We start from the raw sequence: 23030 nt of genomic DNA, 5'->3' as shown, positions 1-23030 counted from the left end.
ACACACACAAAAAACACTTGGTAAGATGAAAGATATGGCACCTTCCTTACTTGCTTCTCCCAGCTTTCAACAAAAAAAACCAGTTGTGTTTATTATTGAAACTCCAACCTTGAGAGCCTCAAGCAACTGTAATGTGATGGAAAGTACAGTGATAATAGTGGGGTAGCAAAGTCTTCAGCTGCAGCAAATAAGGACAAGCCCAAATGCAGCAAGCCCTTAAATGAGGTCTGGGAAGGAGTGGATCCTGGCTCCACCCCTTCTGGTCCCACAGTATCTTGCATGCACCTCAGCTCCCCTGGGTTGGCCCTGCCTTCCCACCAGGTGCTCAATCACTGGTTTAGGCTGTGACATAGCATTTCTGCTACAGCAGCATAAATCACACAAGCATCTCCATGACCGCAGTCCACTAACAGTGGCTAGCAGCCTTGGCAAAGGAACTTTCTCTTGGAGGCTTGTTTAAGTATCATACATTCTGTGTGTACAAAAAAAAAAAAAAAAAAAAAAAAAAAAAAAAGTGAAAATGCTTCACAGTCTCTCTGGGTGTCTACTTCGGAAACGCTGTCAAAGCAACCCTTTCTCTCCCTCTTCTCAGTTTCAGCCCTGACAGAACCAGCACAAAAAGATGCGACGTGTCAGATGTGTGCATGGAAACACAATCTGAGAGCTGGAGCTGCTGCCTTTGTTTCCCATTGATCACATCACCCTCATAATGAAGAAAAAGTGAAATGCAGAAGACGAAGACCAGCCCCAAATGCACACGGCAACACAGACCAATTTACTCCTACAGCCTAACCATCTTTTGACATTTATATTTAGAGCAGCCAGGACGAGTCAGACACGCGGGTAGGTGACTCACCAATGACACACTTTGACGTCACAGGCTACTGGAGTGTAAACAGGGATACATCTCAGAATGATCGTCTGATTTCCAAATCTTGCCTCTCAAGGAGTGCTCAGACCTCCAACTCCCTTGTGAGGGGCACTGCTGGATATGTGAGGGCTGTCCATCTCAGCAGCCAGGGCAACTCCCCATGCACCCCTCTGCCAGGGCAAGAGAAGAGGAATCAGAGAACAAGTCCCAGGCAGGGTCCACTATCCCCACAGCTGCCTTTTCACTGGGGTCTTATATCCATCAACACATTTATGGCATTATCAACATACAGAAGCTGCATCCTCAATCCACGGGCTCAAATCCATAGAAAAGCAGCTTGGTTTAAAGGGAACTGAACTTTTTTTGTGGCTTACCACAAAATCACAAGCATCTGTGATCCAGCTGGGTGCCTGCCTACAGATTTGTTCCCCATCACCAGCCTGTGTAGGCACTGCTCCTGGGGAGGTAAGGTCAGGGAGTGAGGGGCCAAACCCTCCTTGTTAGCCATAAACTAAAGTGAATGCAGCTAGGGAAGAAAACAACAATGGGAAACCTTATAATTTGCTTTCCTTTTGTAGGGGAAACATTAGAGAGGTGTAAAGGTGCTAAAATGAAGTTAAAATTCATGGACAAATGTTTTAGATAGAATAGTCAAACTCAGCTGTGAAGAATATGAAATCCCTTGGTCTTTATAATCTTATAAGCTTAATGAAACAAACTACAAACCCTTAAAGCACGTAAACTACAATCCCAAATCTCTGCAATGTCATAAAAGAAAAATTACTCCTCAAGCAGAAAGCAATGCAGAAAACAAGATCCCCAGAACTGTGGATATTGATACCAGTTGCCAAAAGTTTATTATCCATGAAGGCAAAACAGCTTTATCCTGGGCTCTGTCCCAGATTTCCTCCGCTTCTAAGCTATGCTGTGAACAGGGACCCTCCTAACGAAGTAGGTGACAGTGTGCTTGCAGTGATGGGAGTCTTCTGGGTGTCTTTACCTAGTGCAGCAATGGAAATCTCAGCCTGGCAGGCTGGATGTCCTCATTCTGCTGATATCCCAGGTGACAGCATTCAGCCTCTGCTAGAGTCCATGCACATATCTCCAGCATCTCCATTCTTCCTTAAGGACAGGCCAGCATCTGATCTTACTGCTGATGCTGATCATAAATAACTACTATATGGCCCAAGATTTACAGCATTAGAACTACAAGTTGATTCATAGGAATGTACTGGCAAAACAATGACCATCCTTGGCCCTGTTAAGAGTCTTCATGGCTGCTGATGTAGTCAGAGAAGCTTCCTCTCCAATAGGAACCTCGGCTAAACTCATTGTATCGCTTTGATACGCACCTATGTAATGCTAAGAATTGCAATGGTTATAAGAGGTGATGAAAGCAGTGTCCCCCTGGACCCACCAGGCTTTGGTAGGCCTTTAGGCAGCTGCTGGAGAGATGGCAGAGAGCAGAGAAGCCAATGTAGGTCAGAGCACTGCAGCTCTGATGAAAAGTTACAGTACTTTCACTCTTAATTTCATCAATGCAAATTTAAACCTCTGGCCTCTACAATAAAAACCTGGAGCTAGTAAACAAGCTCAACAGCAAGTGAACTTGAGGACTACTGACCTACATCTCTCCTGGTTAAAGCTGCTATTTGTACCGAGGTGTCACCTGAAAGCAATTAATGATGATATAAGTTATGTTATAGAGACACAGCTTGAAAATAACTAGATCTCCTATTGCCCCACTCCCTTGATCTGCTTCATCTGATCAAAACAATCAATGATTACGAAATTTAATGAGTTTATATTTAAGTATTACATCAACGTAAGACCTACAGATCCAGCAAGATCCCTCGCAGCAATTTCTGAATGTTATTTATATAGACAAGCGCTGCTTTAGTCAGTGCTTTGGGGACAGACATTTATTTATTTGACAGGACACGATGCAACACTGGAAATAACAAATCAGCCAGACTTTGCTAACACTACGTATATCCCTGCATATGCAGGTCAGCTATCTCTACCATTGCAAGTGCAGCTTGTAAGTACCCTTGGAAATAGTGACTTTTGGATCCCCCAAAATATCGAGAATAAAAATAATAATTTAAAAAAGCAGTTGTTAAAAGTGGAAAAAAACAAAAACAACAACAAAAAAAAAACCACAACATCCAAAACATGAAAAATGCAGTGATTGCAAGCAAGTTTTTCAGTCTCTCCTAAAAGACATTCCAGTAGATGTTGCTTCCTTTCAGCCTTCTGCAATACTACCTCAAAATGATGTTGCCTCTACTGCTAGTGGATTGCAAAACACAAACAAACAAAACACTTCTGAGCACATTCACAGTCAAAAGACACAGGATTCTCCTCTGGAGCACAGCGTAGCCTTAGAAACAGGGCAGCCACAAAACATGTACAAATAAGCCTTTATATATCAGGCTTGGGGACTACCTTATGGACAGGATCACTTTGTCACTCTTTCAGTGCTGGCAAAAATTAAATTCTCCTTGAGGAAACCAAGCTGAAGGGGTGCCTGAAAAGCACAATAAATTAGAATGACCTCACTACTCTTCTATTCCTCATCTAAAGGCTGAGATCCAGAGAGATAGACCTGAGCAGGGCAGCAATGCCATTTTGTGGCTCAGGTCTGATTAAAAGGAGACACTGTTGCCAGTGACATCTCTGTAGTGGAGCTGCAGAGTAAAAGGACTTGCTTTCAAAGCCTGTAAAAGCTCATTGCTCTGTGAAGGAGGAGGGGGACAACAGAGCTCACAAAAAAGATATTTGAGCCGAGAAGGAAATGAAGGAATCATTTCCATCATCCATCAATGAAGAAAAATCAGACCACCTGGAGAACAACTACCAGCTCTGACCAGTCCTGCAGTACGCTTTGATGATGACGGCAAAGATTGCTTGAAGTATCTAATAAAATCTCAGGATATCTGGCCTTTGTCTACTGCTGTGTGATCAAGTGACAAAGGCAGCCAATGGAAAAGCTGCAGCAAACCTGAACTCAATTGTTAATTAAAGGAAACCAACAGAATACACACACACACACACACAACACACACACAAACACACACAAACACAAAGTGCAATCTTGCATCTTTTCAGCCATATCTCTAAAACAAAGAGCCCTTCCAAACAGCAACTCCCTCTTTTACCAACTGGGTAGCAAGTTAGAAAAATGTTTTCCAGCAGCAGGAAGAAGTTCAGAGCTGCCACAAGGCAGGTTTCCATGTTACTGCCTCCTTATGACATGATGCTCTGCCTCTTGTCCAACATGTCCCCCAGCACGGAACGTGTTAGCTGGCTATGTAATAATTACCGAGCAAAATTTTGAGGAACTAGATTTCTTCACTACATATGTAAGAATTTTATGCTTTTATTCCTAGCAGAGGCTTCCATCCTCAGACTAATATGTTAATTTATTTTTGAGTACTTTCTATCTGTTGCAATTCTCGTGTCATGGCCATGACTTATAGTCTCTTCCTTAAATCCAGAACTGTTCTACCTGAAATCAGTGCCTTTAAAACAGAACATTACAAAGATAAAGGAAGAGGCAAGCTAGCCTGAATCCAGCTAAACTTATTTGAGAAGAAAACGTACAACACCCTGAGAAATACTGCCAATGGTAAACCAGCGGAAGTAATTTTCTCCTTATGGTCACACTTCACAGTAGCCAGCTCACAAAGTAACAGGCCAGATGACACTCCTAAAGCCTACAGTGGAAATGAAAACTGGGCAAGAACATAGTAAATGTCTGTGATCCCCACCACCCCTTCCCCAATTACTCCCATAGCCAGGCTGTTTTTCAGGCATTTTTGACAAACATCCTGTTTGCAGTCCTGAACGAGCCTGTAGCAATAGGCATAAACCAGCAGGAGTGGCACAAGGCAGTACAAAGTGCACAGTATTAAGGCGGCTTACCTATATCCTGTCAGCAACAAGTTGATGACAGCTCATTTGGGCTTTTCACCCCTGCCTAAACCTTTGTGCCTGAGGCAGGCGCCCACGTCTCCCATTAGAGGTGATGGGACATGCCAGCTACCTGGCTGAAAAGCTGGGGTCTTTCTTTTCGCTTCCAACCGTGAGAACATGGCTGTTCCCTGCCCTTAGTTGCTGCCTCACCTAATTAGATGGGATCCTAAACTGCTTAGCAGTATTTCACTTTCCATCGCAGTACAAAGAGCCCAGGTTACTATAGGATTAGCAAGCATAACATTAAAGTGTTGTGTACACATGGAGAGGTTCAAATCCTGGTTTCTGCCAAATCCTGGTCGCAGAGGACCTGCTGGAACATAGGAAGTACCAAAAGGAAAGGAATCTGGACCAGAGTGGAGGTGGCTGCACACGTGACACTGCACAAAGGAAAACCAGCATGACCAGGAGATAGAAGTGACTGGCACACAGCTCCAACGGAAGGAAATAAAAATGCTTTTAAACAATTCAAATACCACCTTCAGAATTTAATGACCTCAGTGACTAAGGGGCATAAACAACAAATTACTGTAAACGAAGAAGAAAGCCTGCTGGCATGTCAGTGATACCACTTCAGATGTTTTAAAATAGAAAGCAGTCTCTCACATAAGTAGGGAAATAAGTGATCCAACCTTCACTTTTTTCCCAAAGGTCACATAACCAAAATCTCCATAGATATTCCTTTTGCTATCATTTCTCTTAATTGAATTGCCACCACCGATTTTCTCTGTAACTGTTGGATTTCTCTCCAAGGCAGGCTTACTAACTTAGGGCTTATACAGAGGTGAAGAAAAGTCTGGTTTAGTAAAGAGACAGGGTACTCCTCAATAAATTTTTATATCACACAGAAGGTGTGATGTACCCATTTATTCTCATCACCTATCCTTACCACTTTCTTCCAGATGACTTTTACAAGACACCAGTAAACCCGTGTCTCCTGCACCTGCCCATGTTCCTGTCCAGCCTATGAGCATTAACTATACACAAACCCATTTTCATTAGTGCCTCGTGCAGGGATACTCTGATGCTCCCTTGGCAGCTGTGTGCAGGATCTGGGGGGTAACACAACAACCTTCCCTTGCCCAAAGCAGCACCATCCCAGCGCCTTCCAGCCTGCACCGACCGGGCACTCCAGTTTCTCTGCAAGTGCTCTGCACACACATTAACAATAGCGTGCTTTTACAAGTTTCTCTCCCTGGGAAAGGCAAATGCTATCTCTTTGAGGCTGGTAATGATCAACGCAACAGCATGTTTGCTGTGGAGCTAACACAAGCACCCAGAGAAAAATGTGTAACAATGTACATTCAACAAGTTTTTCCACTTTCCTGATACCCTAGAGCAAATGGCAGTTTGCCTACACTTACTGCTTCCCTTTCTCTTTTTCCCCTCAGCTGTAGCCTCCTTTGAGATTATTAAGACTAAGAGCAGTATAAATGCAGATCCGGGAGTTTCACAATTACCCTGTTCAGACCAAGCTTTCACTACTGTCTCAAGTTCAAAACACCAAGTGGAAAGAATTTACTCCTTCTTTAAGAATCCATGCCAGCAATTCTCTTCCCTCCCCATCTCAGTGTTTTTTCATTTTATTTTTCTTTCCTGCCTCCCATATCCACAACAACTTACAAACATATATGTGTCCCTGCATCTCACCCCTTCCATGTTCAAAAGCAAAAAGTAATTGGCTGCTGCCATGGTACTGCAACTACACCTAGACATCAGAGGCTGTTTCCAGCTAGTGACTGGGTGTGCAGAAGGGTCTGAGTAATGCGACTGAGCTTTTAGAAGGAAGCATGGACGAGAAAGGCCTTGCAATGAAGGCCGTGTTCCTGTGGCTGAGCTTCTCACCCACATTTCTAAAGAGCGTCAGATCCAGGCTGCAACCTGCGCTCCACCCATCCTGCCCCACCCTGGGAGCTTTTGCCCTACATAAAACAAGGGAGTTACAGGGCCACCAGCCAGGCGACAGGCCTAACGCAACTTCAGTCACAGCCCTACCAGCCTGTACTGCTTAAGTCTGCAGATATTCCTTTCTTCTGATGTGCATTTAAAGACTGCAAGTATACACCCAACACCCCAGAGCATCTCCCAGTGCTTCCCTTTGCTTGGATGGCAGGAAGAATGAGTCCCACTTCTTCCCACTCACTCCCATTAAATAGTGTCAAGTGTATCCATAATAACCAAATAACACTGTTAATAATACTATAGGAACATGCTAAATGATCCCATTAAATATTAATTAGAGAAAATGGTTTCATGAGCCAAATAGGTCAGTGTGCTAGAATTCAGTCTTACATAGTAGAGATTTAACCAAAAGCACTAATAAGTTTGCATTCAAAAGGAGACTGTAAACATTTTTATTTATTTATTTATTTATTTATTTATTTAGTAGAATGATATTCAAATGATTAGGCTAAACTTGGAGCTCACATTGTGGGATCGGCTCACACACTTCTGAGAAGTCTCAAGAAGATGAATTTGTTCTGTCAGCTCTTCTAAACTTTGAAGATGACAAGAGGCAATGTGAGAGCTTGGGAGCTCCTCGGGACCAAGGAATTTCTACTGTAATTAATAATAAAAAGAGCCAGCAATGATGGGCCTATTTGAATCTAGTGTCTGCAGTCATTCAATAGAGCAATGAAGGAAATGATCTCAAGCTTCTCTTACCCACCATGGTGTACAGAGGTATTTTAAATCATTTTATATGTCCTCTAGCTAAAAAGAAAATGTCCCAGTAGGAATCTTAATCATCCTGCAGCTAATAGAACTGAAAGGTGCCAGAATAGAGCCTAAGAGATGCTGGCATGACTTATCCTGCTATGCCGGACAGCGTGAACTCTCCTGAGAAACTCCCTATATCCCCAGCTCCTCAAATCCAAGAAGACCAGAATGCTGCAGTGACCAGTGAAGCTATTATGTTTTTCCCCAGCAAAATTTATCAAATGATTCCTCTCTAGGCACAATTTGAGAGCAAACCTGCAACTCTTCCCCAAGCACAGTGAAGCCCAGCATGAAACTGTTCAGCTCTTCAAGTATCCTGCAAGGACAGACCATATAGCAAAGACTTGAAATCAATCTCTGCTTCTTTCCAGAGAAATATATGGCAAAGACAGAAACTAAGCTAGGGAAACATTTGCCTCTGAGGGGGTTGGGGTAAAGGAGAAATGAAAGTCACTGCAGCCACTTGCCAGAGAGGGGACATTAGTTGTTTCATGAACATTACCTGTGATAAGTCAACGCCTGACACCTAGTTTCTAAGCTGCCTTCTCCATGGTGTGCCTGGGGGCACAATACAGGGCTTTGTCATCCCTTCAGAAGCTGCCAGGGCAGGACTGAGAGAAAGAAAAAAAAGAAAAAAGAAAAAAAACAGGAAAAATGTGGAAACACAAATCTGAAGGAAATCAAATTCAGGTTGTGGTTGTGAGTCAGGTCAGCCAGCTACAGAGTAAAGGCAGGGCCTTTTCTTCTCTTTCTTTCTCTCCTTCAATGCCAGACTTGTTTAACAAGGCTTTCCTTGACTGATTTTCTTTTGTAATTAACAAGTGAAAAGGAAACATGCCTCCTTGCATTTAAAAAAATAAAAACAAACATGGCTGCCCTAGCAAGCCATTTCAATTTCTAGGGATGGAAAAAGGTCTTGCTGTCTCTGCTTAAGCACTGTGCTACTTTTCAGCCTTGGTTAATTTGGGAGGGAGGGTGGGGGAGGGAGCAAGTGTTTTAAAAGATTGAGGATTTTTGTTTTCATATTCAACGGTAAACTACCAAAAAAAGCAGTGAGACAGTCTCTAGCACATAGGCTGGGACAAAGCTATCACAACAAACACAGCGGGTGGCTCAGCTCACAAGCTCTGAAAGACTATCTTGATGCTCACCGTGTGCTAACCACAGATGCTTTAAATAAAAAATAAATAAATAAAAAGATCTCTTGATGCCTTACATAGACTCTCACAGCGCTTCTCTGCTAGGTGTCTGTTCAAACAGCCTGGCAGGTCGTTCTTGCTCTCACGCAAGAGGGAAGGTGAGGAGGTGTATGTAAGTTCTCTGGCAGAGAACAAACACATAGACACCAGCCTGGAGTGCATGTAAACTGGAAGACAATTCCCAGCTGTCTTGACACCAAAGTTCCACAAGATTCTGCTTTCTAAGTGCAGAAGCATTTGCCAGCATCAAATATAGGGATTGGCAAGCTTGTGAGAAAGATTAAGGGCCAGCTGAGGGGCTGCGTGACCTTGCAGGTTCCTTATTGAATGATGCTGCTCCAGGATCTGGACAAGCCTGCCTGTCAAATCGCAACACAGGATGACTGTGCTGAAAGTGGCCTGGGAGCACTGACCAGGAGAGGAAAGACTCCATGGTACACAGGGTAGCAGCAGTATTTTACCTCTCTTGTCACAGGCTCAAAGCACTCAAATCCAGCAGCTTCACTTTGCAAATACTTCTCCTTCACTTTCCAGCAGTTCCTTTACTGCTAAGCAAGTGACGCCAACGCAAACCCTACAGGATAAAGGGCTAGAATTTGTTGATTATGATAATGGAATCATAGAATCATCTAGGCCGGAAAAGACCTCCAGTGCCAAGTCCAACTATTAACCTCACCTACAAAGTCCCACCACTAAGTCACATTTCCTTAGTCCGCATAACCCTTAAATATCTCCAGGGATGAAGGCTCCATCACTGGCCTGCGTAGCCCATCTCAATGCTTGTCCCCCTCTCTCAAAGGTTATCTCTCTGCGAAGAAGTTTTTCCTAATGATCAATCTAGACTTCCTCCAGCATAACTTGAGGCTGTTACCTCACATCCTATCCTCTCAGCATATAAAGGGGCACTAAAAGAGGACAGACTCTTCAGCAGGGTCTCTTGTGATAGGACAAGGGGAAATGGCTTCAAACTAAAAGAGATTTAGCTTGGATATACGGAGAAGGTTTCTTTGACAATATAGGCTATCAGGCACTGTCACAGATTGCCCAGAGAGGTGGTGGATGCCCCATCCCTGGAGACACCCAAGGTCAGGCTGCGGGAACTTTGAGCACCTGATGGAGCTGTAGATGTTCCTGTTCATTGTGGGACTAGATGTAGCCTTTCAAGAGTCCCTTCCGCTCCAATGATTCTATGGTTAACTCATCACCTGAGAGAAGAGACCAACACCCTCCTTGATGCAGTCTCCTTCCAGCAGCTGTAGGTAGCAATGGGACCAGATGCACACAATGAAATTCTGACCAAGACTCATAAGCCTTACTACAATGTACCAACAGAGCTGTACAGGCACCTTTACACCAGTCACATTCCAAGGAGGGCTGCAGTTCTCAGGCAGAAAGAGAATAGGGCCACTCATGGGCTACCAGCAGGCCCAGCGGCCGTGTTCCTTTGCATGCTTGCTCGTGGGGCTCTGCCCCCAAGGCCTCTCAGGACTCTGGAACCAGGGTTGAGCCCTGAGATCTCTACAGCTGCAGTCCTGGGCCAGGCCAAGGGCCTGCATGGATAAAGGCTGGCAACTCAGGCAAATGCAGAGAAAGTTAGAACTCTGGGGTTGACTGCATTCCTCTGGGGTTGACTCACAAAAGCAGTGTGAGTCAACAGTCTTCTTTACAAAGACTATACCTCCACTCCCTTCAGTTCACATCCCTTTGTGGGGCCAAAGCACTGGTGTTTGCCTGAGAGCAGCCTCCCTGTACTGTTCCGCTTGGCTTTGCTCTCACACAGTTCAAAGGGCTCCACTTTGGATGGAAACACAGAGCACAGCGTTGGAACACCTCTTTGGGGAGAAACCTGCCTGAGCTGTGCCCGTGCATGGCTTCCTCATCATTTCATTTCTTTCACTGAAACGCTTTGCTGCATCACTGCATTGGTTTGGCTGACAACTGTGTTTCTGGTAATGAAATAGTGAAGTATTTGCTAGCCCATTGCAAGTAAATATGACATTTGAAACAAGAGCAGGGACATGTTCATTTGGTTTGCATCAGAGGCCATGGTTTTGCACTGTAATGGAACAAGAACAGGGTTAAGAGTTCAGGGTTTGGTTCACAGCATATCTGTGGAAAGGAGTGAGAAAGGGAGCCCAGCTACTGCAATATAGACATTGGCACCTATCTGGGAAGTACTGGTACTTCCAAGTTCTCACTAGCTTAGGCTGACAAGTCTTTGCTGGTCTCACCCACCAAGAGACCTCCTGGAGCTGCCCTGATGGCACATGGCCCCCTCCACAGCAGCCACCAAGATAAGCAAGGAGGAATGAACAGCAACACTGTCTCTCCAGGTCAGGTCAACTCAGGCCAGAGCTGAGGTGATGCGGAGAAATGTATGTTGCCCAGCCTGTGCAAGAGAAGCCAATAGGCTGCCAAGCCATTGTCAGCTTCCAGCCATAAATTCACACGTAGGTAAAATACAGTCTGTGCTTTTCCACATAGCTCTCTATCTCTGGCCATAAATATATCAAGACAAAATAAAACTAGCATAGGCTGCTGCATTTTATTGGGTGGGGAAGCAGGGAACAACCCTTGCTTAGGGCATAAGTATCTATTTCCACAGCTGGGACATTCAGCTCAGCCAAACTCAAATGCTGCAGGCAAAGCAGCTCTACTGCCTATCAAATAATAAACTGTCTTTATTATCTGTCTTCTAATCTGCATTGGACCAGTGGGAAATAATGCAGCAAGGAGGCCAAACACAGCCAAAGCACATGGTGAAATGGCAGCAACTCCCAGAGATGTGCTTAGGTCTGGTCCACAGCTCCAGAGCATTAGTGGAAAATTTCCTTCTAGTTCAGAGTACTTTGGGAAAGCTGAGTGTTAGTTGGTGAATGTTGTTTTCAGCATTTGCTACCATAACTCTGACAGTCAAACTTGACAGCTTTAACAATCTTATTTTATTTCTTATTCCCTGCAGTCCCTCTCCCAATACCTGTCCTTAAACAACCTTTCTAAGGGGACAGATAAACATGCAGTGATCTTTCCTTCTGTGTGACCCCTTCATAGGCAGCCATCAGAAAAATGGGTCTGTTCCCTTCCCCGAGGTTCCCTGTGATAATTCTGATCTGTTCAATACTGTTCTTTGCTGACTTGATTGGCAAAGCTGCCCCTCCCTGAGTGGGTGTGTTGGTTTTATACTGCTTACTAAGCGAAAAAGAAACATTTGAAAAAGCTATCTCTCATCTAAAAACCCCACGTGTCCCCTTTCTGCAAGGGCCAATTAAACAAAGGTATCTGGAGAAAAGAACTATGTATCTGACCACATTAGTGTTTTGGTCAACCAAAAAAGTTAGTTTAAGTCCTCTACAAACTATGGATACTTATGACAGCCATTTGTAGGGAGGGAGAAGGAGTTATCACTGCAGCCTGGCTTTCCTCCCCTGTGGAAATCAAGCTGTGCAGCTCCCACTGCCCACATCAGGTGTGCCCCTGGTCTTGCTACAGCTCAAGAGAGTTGAGAGGATCCCAAGCTGCCAAGAAACATCGCAAGTAAAGCAAGAGCAAGGTGCTCTCTACCAAAGGAAAAAAAAAATTGATGTCTCTTTCTGTTCATTTTCTGCCTGCCCACTACAGCTAGAGTTGTTACAGTTCATTTCACTGGCAACAGCACAAAACCATGTTTGTGCTGAGGTCAGGTTGCTGGTGCTGTGAGCTGCATTGGGCAACTCCTTCGTTACAGTTACTCTAGCATAGGTTTCTCTTGCAACAAGACTCAAAGCAGGCACGTCCAAGCCATGGCCGGTATATGCCTGGCCCAGCCTGCCCTGGCCCTGCAGCTGCCCCTGTCCCACCATCACGGCAGCAGCTTTGACCCACCAAGTGGTCTAGCCTAGCTCCAGACACGCACCTCATTGCTCAGCACCAATCAAACCTCAGTGTGCTATTAACCCTATCTGGGCTGAAACTAGGGCACGGGGAGGACACAGTACAGGGCTGACTCAAGTGATGGCAAATAAGTTTATACGTTGAAATGCATTGGCTAAACACAGTGCTCTAAATAGCAAAGAGCACACAGTTGTGATCACTGCGATGAAGGAATTTCAGAAAATGTTTCAAGATTGTTGAAAAAATAATCAATTTTTTTGTATAGCTGAGACTTCAATTTCAGTTGACATAAATACATGATCTGCCAACTTTCAAATGGAAGGTATTGAGTTGCAATCAGATGCTCAACTCAAAAATCTGATCATGTCTGTTTACCAGACTTGTATATAAGACCTGTCTTACCAGAGAAAAATACCCCTCACTTCATAATCACACTTATTCATGTTGCTGTCTGAAAAGCAGATATGTTGCCCAGTGTGCCATCATTGCACACTCAGGAGACACACTGCTTACTTGTTTCAGGATTACACACCACTGGACAGTAAGTGATTTTCCACAGATCAAGCACTGCATGAAACTATCCACACAATGCTTAATACAAAAGCTTACAAAGTTAGTAATTTTCCAATCTGTTCTCCCCATGATGGCTGTTAGGAATTTTCAAACTGTTATTAGGACTTTGGATTTTCTTGCCAATTTGGCAATGTCCCCAAAGTATCCCGATTAACTTTCCCTTCAAGGACTACTGGCTCTGGGAAGTCCCTGGTTAAGGAAATGTATTGATTCTTCTGATACCTAATACAACGGGAGCTCAGTTTGTTTAGAATTAGCCTTCAACAGTGCTATCCCTTTTGGCAGTACATACATTTGTAAACTGTTTTCAAGGAGGAAGCATGAGAAGAGTAAAATTTCATCAAAAACCCATGACTAACATCCTGAGAGCTGACCAAGAATTGCAGTCACTTCCATCAAACCAGCCTGATGTGTTAATTTCACAAAAACAGGGCCAAATATCCCACTCATTTTACAGTTTTGTTGCTCTCTTTTTTAATGTTTTATTTAAAAAAAATAATATATTATATATGCGCTTATAAAAATTAACTATATTATGTATTTCATATGCAGCTCAAGACTATTCCTCTTCACTCAGCGCAGTCCAGGCAAACCAAAAGGTTGGACATCCACACTCCAGAGGATGTCTGAAGAAGAGCTTATTAGGAGCAAAACGCACCAAGCTTCATCTTACTTTCCAAAAACAGCTCACTGGATACATTACATACACATTTACCACATCAACTCCATTGTAGGTCCCTTGAAAAATCACAGCTTAATTGCAGAGATATGAAACAAATACATAATACTTTCAACCTCTGTCTTGTTGTCTTAAACTTTGGAGACATTGTCTCCTGCAACATGTCTGCAACACAGATGTGTTTGCTAAAACCTGATAACAACACAAAAATAGTAGGGGGAAATCTAATTTTTTTCCTAACAATACCTGAGCAAAATGCCACTGCATTATAAAACACAGGAAGAAATTTAAATACAGATAGATTTACAGTCATGACTAACAGTTTCTCTTCTATATACTCATATGCATATATTGTACACTTATATGGAGTACTTTTCCTAGCCAATAGTTGATAAATGCAACTGATTTCATGCTGTAGTTAGTTTATATACTGGCTCATCTGCCTTAAATACCCATATAACATTGGTACTGCTCACACTCTTTAATATTCTTTTTTCAGTCTGCAGAAACGCAGGAAAGATGTTGCAATTTTAGTGATAGGGAGACCATGGTGTAGAAATAGAGCTGTCCACATTCACATCTTTGCTTTTGAGGTCCTTCTGTGGGTGAACATTGTCCAATGGTAAGAATTAGCAGAAAATGTATTACAGTTTATTTCCCCTTCTCTCCGTAATCTTTCATCTGTTCATCTCAGGAAACAGACAAATGTGTCAGACTCAGTCTATAAAGCAAATAGTTTTGCAGGGGATACACTCAGATGATCTTTTTTTTAGGAGTAAATCCAGCCTGTGACTGTAAGCAAAAGCAAAGTGTCTTAGAAACCCTTGAGAATTATCTAGTGGAGGCTAAAAGTGATACCACTTATTCCTGGGCTTCACATGGAGCTGCTTCCCCAATGACCTGCATATACACATGGAGGGACAGGTCATCTCACCAGCCACACTGAACACTTCTTGGTCCAAAGCTGACCACACAGTGCAGATGGCATTGCTTTCCATTCTCAAAGGCAGCAGGTACCTCCAAGTTTATGCCTCCAGTGGCATTGGTGGGGTGCATGCAGGTTCAGGAAGACGTGGGAAAGTAGGGAGACTTTGCATTGCATGACAACAGCAAAGTCAAACAGCAGTCCTGGTGGTGAGTGACACTGGGAACAGTCTTCTGAACTGATACGTTATACTGGGTATGGAAGTGATGTGGGGGACACATTCTCACGCTCAGCAAACCGGAGTCATTGCAGCACTGGGCTGTGGGATTAGTGCTTGGAAAACTTGAGTTGCTCCATCATAATTTCCTGTGCTCTTGAGTAAAGAAATCTAACTACATCCTCAGACATAATCAGGTGGCAAAAATCACTTGAATAAATACCTTTTCGGCTCTGCTCAGATCTCCTCAGTATATGCATGTCTCATTTCTATATAACCAAACTAATCTTGATGCTGAGTTGAGTTTGATTTTATCCAGGTCAATGACAACCCTACTGCCCCACAACCTTTTTTATCTTGCTGACATTTCAGTGTCTGAGGTAAGAAATAAGGTAAAAAATATTACCCAAGACCTTCTTCCCCTACTCAAACACACTTCTAATTATTCATTTCATTAATTGATTGCATTAGGGAACTGCAGCATCAAGCATATCAAATTTAGGACACATCTGCATTCTCCCTTTTAATACCTCTTCATGATTTGCAATGCATTTCTCTCATTTAGAGGCAGAATAACATTTCCTAATGCAGACTGAATTTATTCAGAAGCACAGAAGTCAGTTGCCTTTACTACTGACAGATGCTCTTCAATGTAATTAGTTTCATGACTATTAATGAAATAACTCATTTGAACTTTTGCCACTAAAATGTTAATGAGTAAGACCGGATAGTGGTTTTGTAATGGGATATAGATCCTTTTACCTCCACAGTTTGTTAGTTCAGATCTGGCCCATGTCCACCGTGACCAAAGGTCATTTACTACCTGAAGACTACTTGATAATCTGTATGAGATGAGTTGGTTGCATTAAGCCTGCGCTTAGCAAGGAACAGCCTAACAATTTGCTTTCAGCAGAAAAGCAAAATGGAGAAAGGTCACTGTAGCCTGCTACTTTTACATAGCTGTGGTCAGAAAAATTCAGTCCTTAGGACTGTTTACCCAGAACCTTTCACCAGCAATGTACTCAATGAAAGCAGAAAAGAAATAATTTGAGCTGAAAAAGCTTGTGGATTTTTTGTGCAAGACACAATTAGCCTCTCTGACTCACAACCTCAGATTGTTGGCTTTTACCTCCTTGAGTGCTTCTAAAGAAAACTGGAAAATAAATAAATAGTAAGACTCACAAAAGATCAGCCAGTCACTCATTAGTTCAGACAAAACATTTCAGAGATGAACAGTGTTATTTCTGGTACACTGTTCGCTTTTATGAGAGCAAAACCAAAAATTTACACAGGATGTCCAAAAGTGGCCAACAGATACTGTACTCACAGGTTTCAAAAAACGATGCTTTTCTGTTCGGGTAGTGATATAATTCAGCCCATAAATAAACACATCCCTGAATGAATAAATTGACCCTGATGGCAGAATGGTGCAAGCCTTAAGAATTGCCACTACAGACATGCAACAAAATCATTTGTTCAAGGACATACAGAACTGGCTGTTTAGGTAGGATAGGCACAACAGAACAACTCAAGCAGAATTTCCAGCACTGCACTCAAGCTGGCATCCCTCCTCCTAGGACTGTACAATCCAGGTTACGCACCTCACTAACAGGATGATACCTCCAGTACCATATTCCCTTGCATTGTCAGCTCACTGTTGCCTCTGTATTGACTCAAAGTATGGCCATGTAATGAAGGAATTTGGGAATACTGTCATTTTGCTAATTGTAAACTAAATGCAGTACTTTAGCTTTTGTTCCCTTAGTTTTCTCCCTTCGGTCTTTAGGTTCCTAAGAATGTACTTCTACCTGGACTAGAATATCTCCTGAAAAAGATCACTGGTGAGTGACCACACAAATACTCACTGCTCATTTTGGCTACAGAAAATGAAATGAAAACTGCCTCAAGCCTGTGAGGATTGGACACTATGACAAGAGCACTCTTTCAAATGTGATTATGAGCCACAATCTTTGAATGCTCATGTGTGCAGATGCAGGATAAATGAAATGATTTTAGAGAGCTGTTATTCCAAGAAATTTTTTTACATAATGATCAAGACTTAGGTTTCAGTTTTGCACTTTCTTTTTCCTTTTTTTTTTTTTGTTTGGTTGGTTTTTGTTTGTTGTTGTTTGTTGTTGTTGTTTGTTTGTTTGAATCATAGAACCGCCAAGATTGGAAAAGACCTCCAAGATCATCCAGTCCAACCATCCACCTACCACCACATTTCCCCACTAAACCATGTCCCTTAGTACCACATCTACACATTTCTTGAACATCTTCGGGAACAGAATACCTCATATTAAGACAGCTCATTCTTTCCTTGGAAGGTAAAATCAGTTACTGAACTACTAACCAGGCAGCCATCATATATTTACATACGCATACGTATATGTGTGTGATTAGGCTTTCCTCAGCAATATACAACACATCAAAGTCCGAAAAGAATTTATTGAGCAGCATTGTCTTAGACTTCACAGGGGGCAGGGACTGGGGACTGTACATGCCTGAAGTTTTCAGATGCCAGCATTCCTGTCAGGTACCTTTTGCAAACCAGATTTTTGTAAAGTTTATTTATTAGTGGGAACCCACTGGGGAGGCATCATAACCACTAGTCATCTTCAAAACCTCAGATAGCAGTAAGGTTAGTGTCTCACCCCCTGTTCCTTTCAAAGGCAGACATTCACACTACATCCTGCAGCCTTAACTCCAACTCCTTCTCCACTCATAAGCAGTCTTTTTCTTCCAATTCCAGTTTTCCTACAAACATGTCCAACAGAGCATGCGTCTTTCAAAGAAGACCCAAAGAAACTACTTATTCATTCATTACAAATCCTCCAAACTCCACATCAGCGCAAAGAACTGTGGATTTCCCTGTTATACTCCTGATCCACTGACTGTAGGGGAGCTTGGCACAGGCCCAATGCTTTCACCAGACCACAGCAGCCACATCCTCTCACGTTACCCTGCCACCAAGTACTGTATCACATCAGCTGGCTGGTACTTTTAGCCAGGAAGCCACACTGCCAGCCAGTGCTGTCATTTTAAGCACAAACATATTCACATGGTTTGTTTATCAACTCTAATACTTAATCCAAACACACTGCATGCATATTGATATTAGCAAGCAAGGGTGACAGAAGGATTACCTCAATGGAGCAAAACTCTATTTGTCTTCATGCAGACAGTCAAGAAGAAAAAGTGCTCTTTTAATAGCACTGCTGGAACACTACACTTTGATTCTCTAGAAATGGGGGCATTTCGTTCTGTCCTCATATTTTCCTTTAACAACAAGCTATGGCACTATCTTCTTATTGACAGATTTTGTTGCTGTTTGCAGCAATAGTTTCTTTATTTTTAGTATTTGGGCTTCTTCTAAAGTGGGATCTTCTGCACTTCACAGTGACGTTCCTGAAATAACTTTGTAGAAGAAATAATGAGCCTCCCGTTACTTTACAGGTTCTCTAATACAACGTAAGCAGCTTTACAAGGCTTAGCTAGTCTCTGCTGACCTAACTGCACATTTCACTCCTACAATAAACTAAAATAAACAGCCTGCTTCCAAAACAATTGCCCAATTAACAGCGATTTGGTGATTTTCTTATTACAAAATAAATCCCAGTCTTTCAAAAAGTCAAAAATCAGACTTATCAAGCAACAGTGGATTAGATCACTATAAACCTCTCATGTTGAAAATGACAGACTTCATCTTAAGAAGCAAACCAGAACTGTGCTAAGATTGTTATGTGTTCTTTTGTTTCTGTTTATTTTTTAATTTCCAATATTTTGAGATTTTTTTTTTTCCTTTGGCCTCTGACTCACTATATTAAGAGCAGTCCCCATGTTCAAATCCCCTTTGGCTGCAGTGTCTAACCGCTCCCCAATCAGCCCGCTAGTGCTTTTACAGGATCTATCTGCCACTGAGTCCCCACGTACCCGCAAAGAGCAGGAGGTCACTGGCTGCTGCTCAGAGCACCTGCAGAGCTGGCCCTGAGCTCAGCCTGGCCCTGGCAATGGCTGGCACATGAGAGGCAGATTTCAGTTGCCGACCTGCCATAAACTTCTCTGGGTCTACTCCAGGAGAGTCAATAACTGGCTTTTTTATTAACAGATCCATTTAGTAGATAGCAGCTCATGGAATTTACTGTCTGGACCATCAACGTCTATTGCACTGTGCAAAAGGGAAAGAGGCAAGGACTTCACTCCTCTACACTGAGTATGTACTAATATTGGGAAGAACCAAGAGGAGAGGGCTTCTAATTGGAAAAGAAAAACAATTTTCTCAAACTCAGCTCACCACTCCTGTGATGGCAGATGTCTTTAAATCATTACCATCAATGTTCTGAACTAGTGCCTTGTTGGGAAAATAAATAAATAAAAACAAAATGAAAGCTAGGCAACACTCAATTCAGCTCAATCTATCAGGCAGAAAATTGCATATTGATAAAATTTACTTCACAAGGGTTTAATGCTCTTCTTTTCACGGCTCTAGTTCTACTTTAGCTAAGCATTTGGTTTGTGAAACCCCAGTGGCAATTCTATAGAGCATTATAAACATATTATCATTTAACTTTATGAAAATAAAATGGTTTGCTATCCACAGCCCAAGCACAATGCCTGGGGTATTTTTCAGTTTCTCATTTTTGGATCTTCACCTCCTGGCTGATTCATTCAGGCAAAGGTATAGGTGAACGAGCACAATGATCCAATGGGAAATGCAAGGCAAAGGTACCTGTAGGCACTGCTACATGCACCGTGTGTAACAAAACTATGTAGGTAAGAGATTAAGCAAACACTTGAGCTGATCTCATGAACCAGCGACTAAGAGCAAAGGAAGAGACACGGCTCATTCCAAGCAGCTATTTATGTTGTGACGAGCCTTATCTCCCTGAGTGCCACCATAAGCACTGATAGCACATGAAAAACTATGCATGGGAGGTGGATTAATAGATATTTTTTACCTTGTTTCACACACACACACAAAAATACATAGAAACTCACTATGACAGGAACTGACAGGAAGCGCAGCTGAAAAGGGCAAAACCTTCCAAAGTGCCAAAATGTTTTCCACTGTTGTGTGCCGTTCCACATGTTTACTAAACCATGTGATGTTCTGACCACCTTAATATAAAAACAGTCAGGACCACCATGCACTCTTCATGCACAAACAGGGACCACAAATGTAGGCTGTACCTGCCCATTTTCTCTACTAAGCACTTCCCTAAAGATTAAAAACATGAAGAAAAGCTGGGCTTACTTCCTTCATGGCTATAAAAATCAAAGACCAAAGTTCTCAGAGGCTAAGTCACACAAGACAAATCAAAAAACAGCTGACTACCCAAAATATTTGACTGGTGGACATCTTCAGCCCTTGGGAAGAAATAAGAAAAAAAGAAGGAAACCTGATGGCTACAACAAAAAGCATTGCATAGGGCCTTAACTATGGTCCCGGTAAAAGGAAAACCAAAGGTTCAGGCAACCTGTAACCCAGAACATATGACCCACATCTTCCATGTATCCTTCTGAAGATAAGATACTGACAAGACAAACAGAAGGAAAACCTTCACAAACAACTCACCATGCAATTCTGAGGTGAAATTTTAATTGCACAGAAATAAAGGCCTTCAGCTTTATCATTACAAAAGCAGTTTTACCTTTCTCCTCTTGCATGCTTGAATTTCTCTTGATTGTGCAAGTTCTGGCAAGGTGACATTTATTCAGCAAATATATATAACAGACTGAATTTCTAAAGTTACATGCATAAATGCAGTCATATGCTTTCCTGCCATTATTCCAGGCTTTCTCTTAAATACCATCCCTCCAATGCAACCATGTATAAAAGATGAGCTCTCCAGTGAGCACACAGATTTGAAAGGCACCCTTTTCTATAGCTGGATATATTACATATCCAATTTCATATTTCAACTGGATGTTCACAAAAGCCTCTTTGATGAAAATGGCAGGAGCAAAATGGCACTTCACACAGGAACGTCTAAGCCCTACCACTTTATCTTCACAGAATCACAGTGATCATCGAGTCCAACCCCTCCCGCTGAAGCATATACCCTGTAATAGGTCACACAAGTAGACATCCAGACAGGTCTTGAATATCTTCACAGAAGGAGACTCCACAACCTCTCCGGGAAACCTTTTCCAGTGCTCTGTCATCCTTATCGTAAAGTTCTTCTGCATGTTAGTATGGAACTTCCTATATTCAAGTTTTAGGACACTACTCCTTGTTCCATTGCTACATACCACCAAGAAGAGCCTGGGCTCACCCATTTGCCTCCCACCTCCCTTGAGATACTTATAAGAGTTAATCAGATCCCCCCTCAGTCTTCTTTTCCCCAAGCTGAACAGACTCAGGTCACTCAGCCTTTCCTCATCCAGGCCCTTTATCATCTTTGTGGCATGCACATACTTTACAACATCGAGAACCATCTTGCAGATGAGTGAATGAATCACTAGTCAAAGAAAAAGGAGAAGAGACAACACGGATATTAAGTTATAATATGGTATTTTTCATCCTTTCCCTTTCTGTGGCTTACAGAGCATTCTAGTAGCAATTCCCCTACTGCATTATTTAATTTCTTTCTCCATGTAAATTGTCATTCAGAAGTCATTAAGCAGAGAAAACATTAAGAACACATAAACGAATGATAATTGAATGACAATTCATTTATGTCTCCATCCATACATTGCAGCTATGTATGCTGAATAATCCAGATTGTTCATCCAGGAAGTATTATGAAAACCCATAGCTTTTATTTGCTAGTATACCAAGAGACTTAGAGAACCATTGCCTGCATCTTGCTCTAAGTCAACACTACACACTTCTGGAAAGCTCCTAGTCCTTTGGGGCAATTCTGGAAGTTTACTGGCTTGTGTGCATGCAATCACAAATTCTCCTCTCAGATGCCTCTGAGGCCAAATTAAAGTATGATACAATTCTGAGATCTTCACCAGCAATAAAATTTACCATTGGCATCTCTAGAATTGTTTCTCAGTACTTAAGCCTGCCTCTCCTTTTCAGTAAATAGAAAGGATGTACCCAGCAGTTGCCAGAAGAAAGTTAAGACTGATGCTTGGCTGCTGCTCTGCTTTGGTTACTGCTATTAATTATGCAAAAATTCCTTCAATTTTCAAGGCTTTATGGATGTCTTCATTCCCTAGTTTCACTCTGTTGCCCCTTATTAACACTTCACCTGCCTCAGGTGGTCTTTTCTTCTGTTTTGAGCTATGCTGTTACTACTGCAACACCTACAGTCCCTGTGGATCCTGCTCCAGGGATGTCTGCAAGGAGGACAAAGCCAAGCCCATAGCATCTCACAGGTGCAGTCTTTCTGAAAGTGTTCTTGCGTAATGTAGGTCTGAATTCAGCCCTTGGTATTTTTAGATAGCAAAATGAGCTGAAACACCTTTCATTACAGAAGATGCATTGCCTGAATCATTTCCAATCAGGTGTGCGTAGAGGCATCGCATAAAGTCGATCAACACCACTCATACAACCAAGGGTACAATTAAGGGAAAAATCCCCAAACAGCTCAGCCTACAGATTTGCACAAGAAATGCAATGGAAGTGCAGCAACATGTTTCTTCTCTGATTATTTCCTGTTTACACAAAACCCAGCATTGAAGGAATCCAATCACAGTAATCACCACAGTAGCTAACAGTGCATAGGTTAATTAAATTTTGCAAAGAGAGGTTCACTATGCTTCAAAGGCTGCCCTTCTTCAAATTCCCCTTGTTCTTGGCTGAAAGGAAGAGGTTCCAATACACAGTCCCATTCACAATTCACTATTAAGTATGGTTAGGGTTAGCAGTATTTACACTTGAGAAGAGTTACAAAGAGACAGCTAATAAGATGACCTAGAATACTGCAAATTCCTTCTTGTCTCGCAGAAAATGGCAGTCTCAAGTCCCTTGGCACTGAGATAATTTTCCTGCCTTTTGAGATGCTGACTGGAGGGGCTGGTGTTTTCCCACCACCACCTCGTCAGGC

At 42.5% G+C, this 23030-nt stretch overlaps 1 protein-coding gene across 4 annotated transcripts in view; it reads right to left on the bottom strand.

Moving 5' to 3' along the window:
- Positions 1-23030, bottom strand: part of ELOVL6 (ELOVL fatty acid elongase 6) — a 69990-nt gene that overhangs the window by 29736 nt on the left and 17224 nt on the right. The window contains exon 1 of one of the 4 annotated variants that reach the window (XM_010710094.4): positions 857-881. The exons of the other annotated variants lie outside the window; for them this stretch is intronic. The gene's annotated coding sequence lies outside the window, so the exon portion shown is untranslated. Of the gene's footprint in view, positions 1-856; positions 882-23030 lie in introns of those variants that run through there. 4 annotated transcript variants of the gene reach the window in all.

Source organism: Meleagris gallopavo, chromosome 4 (genome assembly GCF_905368555.1).
Source record: "Meleagris gallopavo chromosome 4, MGAL_WU_HG_1.1, whole genome shotgun sequence".
NCBI classification, from domain to species: domain Eukaryota; kingdom Metazoa; phylum Chordata; class Aves; order Galliformes; family Phasianidae; genus Meleagris; species Meleagris gallopavo.
The sequence above is the reverse complement of the archived record's forward strand: the minus strand, read 5'-3'. Positions and strand labels throughout refer to the sequence as shown.